Here is a 15,054-nt window from a genome sequence, read left to right as displayed (position 1 = left end):
TTCAGAGAATGCAAGCACTTGGATGGACTTTTGAGCTATTGTTTCTATTGGTTGATTGTTGAGTGTGAGGGTCAAGCATCCCACACAGCCTCCCTAAGAAGCCTAGGACTGTTCACGACCCTGAAGAGGGGGTTGTAGTTGGCCCACTTTACAGAGACATAGTAAGACAGGCCCCAAGACCTCGGGGGCATATAACCTCCACTCCCATGGTTGCAAACCAGCAGCCCCTGCTCTTCTCTGTGCCCCCTTGCCCCTGAATGGGGTTTGACAATCGTCTATTGTTCATAGTTTGAATCAATATTTTACAGAAAGCAGACTGCTTTTATATTATTATTATTATTATTATTTTATATATTTAAAACCAAGGTTATTTCAGGTTTTGACTCCTTAGAATTTGCAATTAATCATTGTTTTCTATACTCAGAAGAAAAGTCTTGAGCATTTGATCCTTCCCTGGGTCAAACTTTTTTTTTGCATTTGTTTTGATAGGACATGGAACAAGTAAGTTTGCGAAAATAAGAAAAACACAGCTTTCTGTCAGAGCTGAGGCACCGTATGTCTCCAAATGTAGTTATATGTGGTGTCCAATGTTTTCTATGATTATTTTTCTCTTTGGATTGCAATAGGATGTTTATGAGGGTCCTTTTTTCATCAGTGTGTGAATCCGAAATAGCGGATAAAGGCACTGGTTCAGATGCAGCGAATGGAAAAGGGTGAGCAAAAAGGAGGATCTGTCAAGATTTATTTTAAACTTCCACGTGCAATATGCTTTAGTTCCTCTGTTTTTTTCTAGTGGTTTGAACCATGGTTGAAACAGTGGTTAGGGTACGGTCACTTCATCTTATAGTTGATTCTTGCCTCCAGAGTAGCTGACATCTGTGGAGATAAGTAGATATAAAACATATGATTTGATCACCACACAAATATGCATGAAAGTTTTTGAGGATATGGTCTATCACAATTAGGCCAGAAGTCTGCATGTTGAATTTAATAAGGTTGAACTGAATGGTAGACACTGTGATCGGAAGTGGTTGTTGCAGTAGGGATCTGTCATTAGATGTCACTTTCAACCAGGATTAGAAAGAAGCACTTCTACTAATGCAGAACGATAAGCCCGGTTAGGGCTGCATCATTCGCACCATAGCAGGAAAATAGGAGAAAAGATACACATTGAATTGTCCTTAAGGAACAGTAGTAGTGAAGAAATAAAAAGGCTCCATTATTCCCTAAAGAGACATGGAAGGGGGAATAGAAAGCAGCTGCATTATTCCCACAGAGAAGAGCAGGACCTGTACTGAGTCTCAGCCTATACTAACCTAATAATGCAGGAAACACACACTGCAAGCAGCACAAACCCCCTGACACTGCTGACACCAGTCCACGTAGCCATTGCTTATATGTACAAATACCATATACTCTTCTGCCATTTTACACCCTATTGAACATGTAGTGTAAGAGATCTGGCCACTGAGCAAACGGAGAGCAGGAAAACAGGCACCTAAGGGTCGAGGTGGCCATGTGAGATTGACTTTAGAAGGAGACCTTCATATCTAGAACTCAAAATGTTCGGTGGGCTAAACTCCTTTTCACTCAGTATTCTGCAGCTCAGCATCTTTGTAGAACACCACAGTGTGGCCAGGCTGCCTCATCACTCCTGATGCAGATTCACTCCTTTCAAACTTCAAAGCGACTACAATTTAAAGATTTATGTATGATTGGGCCACAGTCGTTCTCAAACAAGAATCCCATTGGGACAATACATTTAGTTGACTTTGTACTGCCTACTTAGATGCAATTCAAAGCCCCTCTTCGGAAAAGCACATTAGAATACCTTTCTTCTTTCTAGTGTTCTAGATTGCCCCCAGAGACACAAACTATGGTGGGAGGATTGCTTGCACATAGACTAAAGCCCTTGCATCACTCTGGGTAGCATTCAGACCAATAGTTTTTCACAACTGAGCTACTCTAGACAGAGTTCTGTCTTATGCATATTGTTACCCACTGATTCGACTCCTCATGAAAACAGTTCATCCCACACTGCCGAGCAAGGGCCCCTCCAGAAGAGAACAGAACAAATGAGAGACTCTTTTCTGTATTGTTAGGCCTCATCATTGAGGAACAGCTTGGTTCCTCTGGCACAGTCAGTAAGGGACCCATATCTAGACATACCTTTGGCCACTAAGTGCTTTAACACACAAAATGTGATAACATGAATGTGTGTAAATAGTATAACCAATAGCAATTGCTCTAAATAGTGTTGGAACACATTTTTTTGCCCACTGTGCCACTCTAGCCAGCCTTAACCAAAATCAGTTCTCAAACTGCTTCTCATAGAAACAGTTCATCCTGAAACTGTCAGGAAAGCCCCTCTCCAAAAGGAAACATTAACAGTGCCAGACTGGTTTTGTTCTTGTCAGTACGGTGTGGCTATGATCCAGTTGCACAGCAAGCAAGGGTACACGTCTGGGCATACACTTGGCCATTTAAGGCACTAATGCACGAATTCAAGAAAAGTTGCACTGCGTCCAATGCAGCACCACTTTTCTTCAGCCCCTGAGTGCCCCCCTACCACCACCATGTGTGCAACGTATTAAATATATGAAGCACCATGGCGCAGGGTAGGGGCAATAGCTCAAAACGATTGACGCTATTGATGTACTGTGCAGGATTAGTAGCGCTAATCCTGCAGAATACATAGGGGCCCATTGAAAACAATGCTATGCCCCATTTTAATGCCTTCTCTGTGCAGGCATTAAAAATAGCCACTAAAAATGGCACCGTAGATTCCACTGCGCCATTTTTGCGGTGGCCCTAGCAGAGGAACGCCCCCTTGCATACATTATGCAGGCATAACGTGACACAAGGGGTTACAAAGTGACTTAATGCATGCATTGGCCACTTTGTAAATATGCTGCTGCGAATTTGGCCTCCTTGGGCTGCATTTGGGTCATAAAAAATGCCATTTTATCTCATTTAGGCCCTCTTAAATCTCGGCCTAAATGAGGCACGCAAAAGTTGAAGGGTAGCTGGTTAACTTTGGTTCACGTATCCGTTTGCGCTTTGAGAGAAAAAAAAACTTTAAACTTTGCATTTCTATTTATAATGCAGAATACTTTGTAAAGTGCTATTTATCTTCATTATGCTTTTGAAAGGTTTGTTTCTGGCTAAACAATCCTTGCAAGAAACTGTGAAAAACAAATGTAGTGTTTTATTCATTCTGCACTTAGTTTGTAAATTTTCAAGAATCTTTTAAGAACGCCACACAATCACCAATGACGTTGCAATGCATACATGTCACAACCTCCTGCTTTATTCCCATCAACCACCTCTATTTCTCTTCACTAAACACTAATAGAGGGTAACCAAGGCTCATTCGTATAAATAAAGTACAATATTAAAAAAGAAACATAGTTCATATTTTAAAATGATCTGGACATAGCAATGCATTTTCTTTTTTGTTAGGGTGCAATTACTTTCCTTATCAAGACATCACAGTCAGAAGCAGGCAAAACACGTAATTATAAACCCAAACATAAATACTTTTGTTCGGAATACCTTTGCAAACAGTTGTTGTGCTTTTAATCCCTGGCTTTTTTCAACATTTGTAACATTACAGTTAGGACAGGGGAATTCCGCCTGTTTGGAAAGTCGTTTCTGTCTTACACAATCAAAAGATGAATGCTGACTATGAACCTGTCATTATTAATTCTATGTCAGGACCCGGAGGTGAAGATTAGGCTTTTAACTTCCTTCACTTTATTCCAGCATCCATGACTAAACATTAATAACTACATTTCCCATGAACCCTTGGAAAAGAAAAAAAACTGTTCATCCAATCAGAGCAGTGTGGTGTTGGTAACACGTGCCTAACACCTGCACCCGACAATAGTTGGGGAACTTTGTGGAGTGGGAGTTCGAGAATGTGGGAGGCAGCAGGGGCAGACGGTCATTAGCTGAAGAACAGGATGAACGTGTAAAGGCCTGCTCTTAAATAAAGGATCTCCTCTACTTCCCTGCGAAGTGTAATTATTCTACAAAGTTGGCGACGAGTGGAAGAACCTTTGAATCTACATTGGCACTTACCGGCAGTAACAAGCTGCATCAGTAAGAAGAGCAGATCCAGGATAGGCTACTGGCCTCTGGTGTCTCCTTGTGGCCTATTTAGCCTCTGTGTTTATACAGCATTTCTTCTCCGCGGACGTTACTGGCAGATTTTTTTTGGAGGCTGTAAAAGGTACTGATTCATGCATGTGTGAACTGCTACGCACACCTGTAGCATGTCATGTTGCGCCGTTGCTTCGTCTGACATCTTAAAGTCAGGCGTGGTGAAGCATTGAATTACGTGCGGCCATTTTGTATGCTCGCATGTGGAGTCTGGCCGAATTGATCGGCGTGGTTAAGCTTAACGTGCATTCAACGATCGTGAAAACTGGAAGACGCAAACAGGTGCAAACAGAATTGGTAGATGCAAACAGAATTGGAGCGACTAAAAAACAGGATCGGAATTTCAGCACATTGATTGTTACCTTACTTCCAGTTTTAACAATGATGTGCACACGTAATTCTGTAGTACATAGTATATATAAAAAGGAAAAAACTCTCCAGTTAAGAAATAACTACATATTATAAGTGTTTTTTGGAGCGTTTTCAGCACTTTGGTTAGAAATGTAATTGCTAGAAGTGTCTAAGCTGGTTCCCCATTACCTTTGCTTATTTTGAACATGTGTGGGCAGGCATTTTCACTCACCCCTCCCATTTCTTTCCTTCCCAAAGCAGGGGAGCCTGCAATGAAATGGGGGGGATTGGAAAGAGTATTTCTTGAACTACATTGCTGCTATTGAAGAAGAGCGTGAAGAAGCATTCGCCTGGGAAAGGAAGAAACAAATACTTTTAGATTGTTTGGGTCCCGAAGGACAGAGAGTGTTCACTCAGATGGAAAAAAAACAGAGAGCGAGGGATGACTCAGATGTCATCAAACATGCATTGGAAGACTTAGACGCGCATTACCAACTGGTTGTGTGTGCTGCGGTGGATAGATGAAATTTCTTTCAACGTAGGAAAGGCAAAGATGAGACTGTGGAAGACTATGTATCTGCTCTCAAAAAATTGGCAATAACTTGCAGGTTCGGGCAGTTACATGATGAACTGATTCGTGATCAAATCATTATGCATTCTAATAATGCTGGGGTACAAGAGAAACTTTGGATTAGTGGAGATGCTCCCTTGAATTAAATTATTGCTATTGTTAAGTAAGCAGAATTGTCTAAACGCTTTGCCGAAGCAGCTTTGAGTAATAGAAACGAGGGTGATTTGGTGTGTAAAGTGATGCATGAGGATTTTTTTTTACCAGTAATAAGTATACTGCACATAAACCAGGCATGAAGAAGAGTCAGCAGGGGAAGGTTATCTTATGCTACATTTGTGGCAATAAGGGACATTACACGAGAGACAAGTGTTGTCCTGAGACCAAATCAAAATGTATATTTTGTGGTGTGTTAGGGCACTTCACCAAAGTGTGTAAGAAGAAAAACAATGATTCTGCTGTTAAGTGTGTGGAAGTTGAACAAGAATGCCATGTCGAAGAGTCTGAGTCAGAAGATGGGGATTGTATTTTAAGCATAGACAATTTTGTATTAAGCACCAATGAGTTGCGAAAAAAGCCCATATGCGATATAAAAATTGGGGGGTGCAAATACTAATGGTTGCAGATTCTGGTTCACCGTTCACTATTCTCTGTAGTGAGGTTTGGAATGAAAAGTTTGCTGATTTATATGGAAGTGATTTATCACCCTCTTGCATTTAACCTGTTACTTTTATGGGTGAGAAGATTCCTATGGTGGGTTCCATGAATTTGATGTTCGAGTTCAAAGGCAGGGAGGCATCTGACACTTTATTTGTGGCAGAGAAAGGACCCTCTATTTTAGGGTGGAAGGACCAAGGAGCATTAGGAGTCATTTTAAATCCTAATAGTGACACACAAGTGCTATTCTTAGGAGAGCCTGGCAAGCTCTTAGAGGTGGAGTTATTGCAAAAATGTCCCAAGTATTTTAGGTCAAGATGGTTGAACTGTTGAAATTTAATCATGAAATCATAGTTAAGGAAGGTGTTACCCCTGTTTCCCCCAAAGTAAGGAACATTCCCTTAAGTGTGAGAGACGCTGTTATGAAGGAGTTGGATAAAGTGGAAAAGGATGGTATAATAGAACCCATTGAAAGTGCGGAATGGTTAGCACCTTTAGTTGTGGCTCGTAAAACCAATGGACAGATTAGGCTCTGTGTGGATTTGAGAGAGCTTAACAGACAATGGCCCTCAATTTGTGTCTGAGAAGTAGAAGGAGTTTTTGTCTAGGAAAGGGATTAGGGAAAAACACAATCCAGTCTACCATCCAGTGGGGAACGGTGCTGTGGATCGTTTCAACCATGTGATAATGGGTTCTGTACAAGCAGTCATTGGTGCAGGGAAGGCTTGGGAAAAGAAACTTGCATGCATGATGTGGGCTTATAGAGTCACTCCGACTGTAACGGGGTATAGTCCCTTAAAGATACTCAGGTGAAGAGAGCCTTACACTAAAGATAATAAAGCGTGGTTAAATCTGAAGATTTGGAGTAAGTGGTCCCCTGCTATGGTCAGGAGCAACATTTTGAAGGCACAGAAGGTTTATAAAGAGATTGCGATCAAAGTCACAAGGTAAAGGAAGTCAACCTTGAGCCAGATGATTGGGTCAAAGTAAAATTGGCATGTAGAACCCTGAAATGGGACAGCAAGCTCTCTAATCCCCTTCAAGTCAAAAAAATGTTTTAGCGATCAGCGTTATTGAGTGATGTGATGGTATGCCATCATGGTAAATTGGCTAAATGCAGTGGTAATGTGAAGGGGAGTGGTATGGATGTGTGGGAAAAATCTAGAGCAGATTTTGAGTGCTTATGGCAAGAGGTTGCGGGTGAGGATAAGCACATACAAGTTGAACAGGAACAACCTTGGGGACATAATCAGCATGGGCATTCGTCAGGTTCCACTCATTCAGCTGTCCGAAGTGAGTTGCCTCCAGCCCAGGAGCAACAGATCATTTGTCAGAATCCACTCGTGTTAACAACCGGAAGAAGTTGCCTCCGGTTGCTACTCGTAGTGGAAGGGTGGTGGCACTGCCAAGGAAGTATCAGGATTTTGTGTTAGATATTTAAAAATCTATATACAATCTTCCTTATTCGATGTTCATGTATCTGTATTTATCAAGCTTTCATGTATCTGTATTTATTGACCTTTAAACTGGCTCATTGGTCTATGTTATGTTATTGTTAAAGAGGGGGGATGTGTGGCGTTGGTAACACATGCCTAACACCTGCACGCAACTATAGTTGTGGACATTTGTGGAGTGAGAGTTCGAGAATATGTGAGGCAGTGGGGGCAGACGGCCGTTAGCTGAAGACCAGGATGAACGTGTAAAGGTTTGCTCTTAAATAAAGGATCTCCTCTACTTACCTGCCAAAGTGTAATTATTCTACAAGCAGCACATCTTCCTATAACAACCAATGAGAACCATCTATCCCCCTCTTTCTTCACTGCTCCAGCAGCTTAAGATGTTCTCCTTTACGATTACTTGTGTGTGTGCTTTAGAACACAGCACCGAATTCTACACAAAGGCAGGCAGGGGATTTTGCTGCCGTCGCATTGTGTTCTATTGTGTTCTATTGCTGTTTACATGCCTAACCATTATCTGTTATGGTTGCGAGTGCGTTTGTGTTCCTACACCGACATTGGACCTTTCAGCCCGCTCCCTGTGCAGTGCGGTCGCCATTAGCTAGGGGGCCCGCGCATAAGAATTTCATTGCGCTCAGCGCGACTTGACCTCTAGTTTCTCTGCGTGTCTCTCTGACTCGTTATCAGACAAAGAGATGCACGCCTCCTCAAATTGGACTGGGCCTGCGAGTGACATGCACAGGGCTAATAAATACTGATCAATATGAAAAGGGAGCCACCGCCTGGAGAATTACACACACAACGCAGGTAGGATCACCCTGCAAGCATGGATTGTTTCTGGGACACATCCCAGGCAGCTTATTTCCTTAGAAAAGTTGGTGGAGGTCCCGAGGCCTATGAAACCCAGTCCCTTGGTCTATAATTGGGAAAGTTCCAACTGTATTGGGAACTATTCCCGTTATTTTCCCCCTTACTGTCTAGCTCTGCCTGACTTGGCTTTTACTTACCTGCCTTCCCTGATTAGCCATAGTGATCATTATGGAGGGCTTTCAAGAGTCCTGTGTGGAGAAGGAGGGCATTACTTACCTGCCAATTGATGATGAATTTTGTAGGATAATGGATACGTCAATTTTTAAAGTTGTCATGCAGCTAGTGGCAGCCTTGGAGAAGAGAATGGAACAATTGCAGGTGCAATGCAATATACCCCTTAATCCAAGGAAAGAATCCGACGGACCATCCGTCCCTAAACCTCCGGGCAGCATGGCATTTCTAACCCTGAAGCCAAACAGAAGCGTGTGGAGGAGGCAGGGCTGGATAAGGAGGCCTTTTCTCACTTTAAAAGAGCCTTTATGAACTCCCAGGCATCCCCACTAGATGCTGCCCCCCTGCCATACCCCAAGACTCTTCCCCTCTTTCTTCCTTCCCGCATACCCACACAGATGGGGATGACTCCCCTAACACATCGGTTGGTGATGCAGACCCCAGCAGACCTTGGCGCCCATCCTCATTACTCACTGTAACTGGGGATTCCCCTCCACTTTGGACATGCTTGATCCAGACGAGCTAGTACACCCACGTTCGGTGGAATGGTACCCAGCCCCCAAGGTCGCCGCATATGTGATGGCCAGACTGCGCAAACCCCTGGATAAGGAGGTTCAAAGCTGTCTAAGAGCAGAATGCGCAAGGCCTTCCCTAGAAGGCAAGGTAGCCTACACCCCTGAGACAGACTCTAAAATGGCCACTTTCTGGACCAAGTTTATCAGGAATCCGAAGAAAGGGATCTATCGATCCTGGCACACCTGCCAGGATAAACTTCTAGACATGCAGGGCTTTTAACGAAGATTCTGGATATGGCAGAAGACGCAAAAGCTTCGGGCTCCCTAATAGCTCTGGAAGCATTGTCTAATTGGGCCAGAGAGCTATCATCTTTTTGGGTAATGCAAATTGCGCAATTTCGACCAAGCACAAGAGATCCCTCTTAATAAAGATCAATCCCAAATTGGGGAGTGTTTTGTTTTCACTAATGACCGAGCTGACAACAATCTCTGGAATGCACTTCTTAGTTTAAAGAAGACATTTATTATTACTTCACCACAAGGTTCCTGAGAGAGATTATTAGGTTGGAGGCACACATTTAAAAATAGTCACAGCAATGAAAGGAAAATATATCAAAGTGATTCTCAATTGCAATGTACACAGCAAATATATGTGATTATATTATAGCATAACTGTCAAAGAATAAAAGTCAAAATTCATCACCGTAGGGCCTATCACTACTCGTCATCTTTCTCATGCCAGCAAGTTGATAACCCCTGTTCAACTGCGAGAAAGAGATCTTCTGCCCTCACAGGACAGGTCAGACAGTTGACGTCCACTCCTGACTAAAGTCTCGGAAAATTCCCCCTGCTGCTGCCCTGGGACACCTGTTATAATATTCAAAACATGCTGGCTACTGTAGGTCAGAGTTGGAAGAAACACCGTCCAAAGTTGGCCAAGTTTTCAAAGCTGTCTCTCCCAAGGCCGCACTAGAGAAAAACACAAAATAAGCGCTTCCTTATCATGCTAGTGTTCGGTGAGAGAAAATACAAAAAACACAAGCTTGGTTTACCATGTTGAAAAACACAGCTCATCTGCAATGTCTCAACTGCATGTCTAACGCCACGATAAAGTCAATAGGCAGCTAAACTGAATACAAAATGTAATTTATAACACCACGATAAAGCCAATAGGCAGCTAAACTGAATACAGAATGTATTTTGCTACTGGTGAACATTGAACAACAAATATGCACAGTGGTGAAACACAAAGTCAGTGGTCAAACATTCTTAATTTCAATACAGGGAACTAACTGCTTCTGAGGCTGGTCCTATTGCCCAGGGGAATCTTTTCAGTGAGCCTTTTGTCTGAGAGCTGGGCAAATGTGTGATTACATTCATCTTGTTGGACAAAGTACGATCTTCTTATCATGAATCAATGTCCGGTGGCCTTGTCTCACTACCTACACAAGACGATCAGCCTGCTAGAGTCTCTAGGTTTTGTCATCAATGAGACAAAGTCTGTCCTCCATCTTTCCAGGTCCATCCAATTCCTGGGATTCATAGTGGATTTGGTTCAGGCTACCCTCAGCCTTCTGCAACAAAATTGTCCAGGATAAGGCACAAGCTGCTCCGGACTCTGGCCATGCCAAAGATTTCTTCACAGCATCTAGCGCGGATCGTCGGTCTCCTTTCATCCTCTATCCAGGCCATTTTTCCCGGTCAAGTGCACTACCGGGAACTGTAATGCCTCAAAATATCCCACCTGCAGCGTTGTCACTTATTCTCAGTCCATTTCCCTCTCGAAGGAAGCGAGAGAGGAGTTGCAATGGTAGCTCGCTCACATAGAGGCTTGGAATGGCCAAGCGATCTTTGGCTCCTGATCCGACCTGGTGATAGAGTCGGATGCCAGCGGATCAGGTTGGGGAGCTCGCTGCAGAGAATTTTCCACAGGAGGAAGTTGGTCATCCACAGAGCCGACTTTGCACATCAACTGCCTGGAACACATGGCAGGGTCTTTTGCAGTAAAATGCTGGACAAAAGTGAAAGCGCAGTGCTGTGTCCTACTCAAAATGGACAATGTGGCGGCAGTTCACTACGTCAACTGCATGGGGGGGACCAGGTCAAAGACCTTGTCAGGCTTAGCCCGGACATTCTGGGAGTATTGCCTGGCCAATTGAATCTCAGTATAGGAAGAACATCTTCCAGAGGCTATCAATCAGGTGGCAAACTGGCAATGTCGCCACTAGAGGGACACCAACCTCTGGAAGCTTCATCCAAAGGTGTTTCAGTACTGGTGGGGTCCCTTCTCAATAGACCTGTTCGACTCCCGGCTGGACAATCAGCTGGACAAGTATTGCAGCTGGCATCCGGACCCAGAAGCGACATACACAGATGCATTTCTCCTGGATTGGAGCAAGGAATCAGTGTACGCGTTTCCCCCATTTCCAATGTGAGTTTCCACGCAGGTCCAGAGACAACAAGCTTGTCTGGTGCTGATTTCCCCGATTTGGAGGTTGCAAGTTCTGATGGAACTTTCTTGGATTTTTCCAATCCCCTTACCCCTATTTCCTACTCTGCTCCTGGATCCCCGGAGCAATCCACATGATCTGGTCCTGAAAGGCTCTTTGTGTCTCATGCGTGGCAGATTACCAGAAATGCTGGAAAGTCCTGGGAATTTCACAAGAAGCTGCTGCTTTACTTGCCAAGGCATGGGCTGACAGCACAAATATACAAGATACCGGTTCACCTGGTCTCGATGGTTGGGTTGATGTCTCCAGTAACAAGTGGATCCCATGGGGGTAAATGTTGTCCATATCCTGAATTTCTTGGCAACCCTAGCTTCCAAAGGTATGACCTATAGACCTGTTAATACATTCAGGTCAGCCATCTCCGCGTGACACCTCCCAGTAGAGGGTCACCCAGTTGGGGAACACCCCATAGTCTGCTAGATTTTGTGGGGTATAAGGCTGTCTGTTCCACCACAGCCTAGTTACTCCACCTTGTGGGACGTGAATAAGGTCCTCAATCTGTATAAGTCATTGCCTTTTAATCGGTATTTGTCACCTTGCTGTATCTTATTTTGTGCTGAAGGGTTTCGGATGTGAGAGCTCTGGAGATAACAGGTAGAGTTTTCTTTTTTTGTGTTGTAATTTTTTATTGTTTTCACCACTTTACACAGTTTACAAGGAATATTTAATACCATTCTTAATTCTAATCGTAGCTTCTATTAGCTTAAGTGACATATATAAGTATAAGTTCTGTAGTCTGTTGTAACACATATGTTCGCTTACTAAACATTTTGAGCAAATATTTACATTCCTATTTGTCAATTGGCGTCGTCAATATTATTTGACAAAATAGAAATAATTATCATAAAAGGATACAAATAGAATCTCGAGCCGTGTCTTGTTTTGACAGACTTATAAAAGAAAACGAGAACCCATTCGCTCCATGATGTTCTCGCTATTCAGCCCCGTTGTATTAATAGTCTGGCTTAATAATAGTCAAATAATCTCCTCACTACCCCATCCCATATCTCCAGGGGAGGGTCATGTGGGTGACTGTCTTTCTTAATGGAAGGTGGTCCGCCCCCTGGTGAATAAAATATATATGGTGCGGGTAAAGATAAACGTATATTGTGGGAGAGCAACAGATGAGAAGGGGAAAAATGTGGTTTTGAGTAACTTCCACGTGTGGGCTAGAGGTTATGGGCGATATAGGTTGGTCCAACATGGTATGAGAAGAGATGAGGTGACGCCCCAGTTACAATATATGGGGGCTGACCTTAATGTGGACCGTGATATAGCGACATGGGTGTGAGACTCTGAGGTCTAACAACCTCTCAAAAGTGTCACTTCTAAGGCTGAGAGATGTAATTTGAGATGTTGCATGAAACAGATGGGAAATGATCAAGGATGAGGGGGAGAACGGTATGAGCTTACTGAAGGAAACAAGAAAAGATAGTGAAAAGGAAGGAATGAAAGAAAGAAAGATCAAAATAAAAAGGAGAGGGATAAAGAGGGACAAGGATATAGATCAATAAGGGTGTGGAGAAAAAGAGTAATGATGGTAGGGATGATATCAATAGGAATTGTAATAATATCAATGATGATAACAATAATGGAAATGGAAATAACACTAGCGGTGACCAAGGGGAAAAAAATCGCAAATAAACAAAAAGGAAATTATTGTAATGGTGGGGATAGTGTGGAGATGGCAGGACAAAGTTAAGGGACGTTGAGGGGCAGGGGGCAGATGGGTAAAGGTGGGATGGTGAGATAAGTGATGATATGGCACTAAGGATAAAAACGAGGGGCCGATGGGTTTACAGGAGGCTGTGTGATAGCTTTCTATCGGGGAACGTGGTTGGGTTATGGGAGTAAAGTATGAAGGGGGGTAGCTGTGCATATTTTGCTGTTGTAAGGGGCACATTCCTGCTGTGTGGGTTGGTTCTTTGAAGAGGGTCTAGTCCTGTGGTCCCAAGAGGAAGGGTGACCAGGTCTGTAGGAACACTTCTGTTCTATCTTGTAAGCTATAAATGAGTTGTTCATGTGTGGCTGCTTGGTACATTGCCACCAACCATTCGTCATGGGAGGGAGCGGCCGCTGCACGCCAGTGTCTGAGAATACATAGTTTTGCCGTGGCCAGCGCTGTAGGTAGTAGTCGGCTTTGTGTTCGGGAAATATTGTAGAGCTCTCCAGTATTATGCAGCATTTGGAGAGATGGGGTGAGGAGTGGTGGAAGAGATAGGGCTTCCCGGAGAGTGTTTCCCACTGACCGCCAAAAGGGTTGTATGGCCGGACAATCGTGTAAGATTGAATTAGATCACAGCGTGTGTGCCGGCATCTCCAGCAGGCTGCATGGGGAAGGAGTCCTGCTGCGCGTAGTTTCTGTGGGGTCCAGTACCAGTAATGTAGGGTCTTAAAGAGACAGAATTTTAGGCAGACCTCACGTGCTCCTCGCTCTTTGGCTTCGATCAAATCAGCCCAATCCTCCAGATCATAGTCAGTCTGTAGGCGTGTTTGCCATTTATTCTTAAGGGAGTTCAGGAGGGGGAGTGAGAAGAGGCGTTGGTTCAGTAAAGCCTGCAGTCCTGATACTGCTCCCTTCAGTTGCCCCCATGTTTCCAGGTAGTGTAGATCTGGAGAGGGTAGGGGTCGTCGGGGGGAGGGTCCTAGTCGCTGTGTCAGACAATGTCGGAGTTGGAGATAGTGCCATGAATAACATTCCGGGAGATTGACTTCTGCCTGGATTTCCCTGAATGTTTTCCAGGTATCCCCCGATATGGGTTGGTCTACTCGTTTGATACCTCTTTGATTCCAGTCCCTCCAGACAATGGTCTTCCCCCCAATCTGAAACACTTTATTGCCCCATAGTGGGGCTCTGTCATGTAGATGGGGATCTATTTTAAGGGATTGGTTCACCTGTCTCCAAACTTTCCTCATGGCTCCTATCATGGGGTTGGTGGGTCGGTAGCCCATCTAGCCTGTATCATAGAGCATCTGGAGGCCATAGGGAGCTCCTGTAAGTGCTTGTTCTACTTCCACCCATAGCGGTGGGTCTCTTGCATTCGGGAGAAGGAAGACCAATTGTGAGAGGTGTAGCGCAGAGGTATAATGTTCAACCGAGGGGAGGTTTAGCCCGCCACATTCACGTCTGGCTAACAGGGTGGCTCTGGGTAGTCGCGGGCGCATGGATCCCCAGGCGAAAGCGCGGATACGGCGGTCTATCTCTCGTAGCAGAGGTAGGGGTATATGTAGAGGAATCATACCTAGGATGTATAGGAATCTTGGTAAGGTCACCATTCGCACCGCTTGCACTCTGCCCCACATAGAAAGGCCCAGCTGGCTCCACTTCTCGAAATCCCGTTTCATATTACTAAGCAGTGGGTCTAATTTATCTGTCACTATGTTATCCAGCCCCGTGTTTATGTCGATACCTAAGTACCGGAGTCAGGATTGTTTCCACTTGACCGGAGGTCCTTGTGTTGAGGTGCTGACTGTGACTGGAGATAGTGGTAGGGCTTCGCTTTTATCCCAATTGATCCGGTACCCCGATATGTGTTCAAATTCCGTTAGTGTCTCTCCAAGGGCTGTAAGGGAGTTGGGTAAATCTGTGAGGGTATCTAAGATGTCATCTGCCTATAAATAGATGATGGAGTTTCCGCCTGGTAGCGGAATTCCTGATAGAAGGTTGGAGCTACGGATGACCGCTGCCAAGGGCTCTACAGCAAGAAGGAATAGGAGAGGGGACAGTGGGCAGCCCTGACGTGTCCCTCTACGAATCGGGAAGGTGTCCGAGAGGAACCCTCCACAGTTCA

The sequence above is a fragment of the Pleurodeles waltl genome, chromosome 11, assembly GCF_031143425.1.
Source record: "Pleurodeles waltl isolate 20211129_DDA chromosome 11, aPleWal1.hap1.20221129, whole genome shotgun sequence".
NCBI classification, from domain to species: domain Eukaryota; kingdom Metazoa; phylum Chordata; class Amphibia; order Caudata; family Salamandridae; genus Pleurodeles; species Pleurodeles waltl.
This window is presented reverse-complemented; position numbering follows the sequence as displayed.